This window comes from Macrobrachium rosenbergii, chromosome 48 (genome assembly GCF_040412425.1).
Source record: "Macrobrachium rosenbergii isolate ZJJX-2024 chromosome 48, ASM4041242v1, whole genome shotgun sequence".
NCBI lineage: Eukaryota > Metazoa > Arthropoda > Malacostraca > Decapoda > Palaemonidae > Macrobrachium > Macrobrachium rosenbergii.
The window spans coordinates 16,513,564-16,513,875 of NC_089788.1; positions in this window are offsets into that span (position 1 = coordinate 16,513,564).

Here is a 312-nt window from a genome sequence, read left to right on the forward strand (position 1 = left end):
AGAGATGAGAAAGATAGCATAGGTCATTTTATTGGTACAATTTCAAAGTTGAGATAAAGACACATTACTTCTGCTAAATTTTCCTTTTATTGGGGTAATGTTTCAAGATTTAGGTCCCATATTCACTAGTGGTGTATATTTCTGTTTTGAAGGTTTACAATGGAGTCACCACATTCTGTAAAATCGTTACTCAAATTTGCTTTAATCAACTTCATGCCTTTTAATCCCTTGAAATGGAAACTTACATCATTTAAATGACTGCCTACAGTTGCTGATACTCCCTGACAGAAATGGTATCTTCTCGTCGTTTTT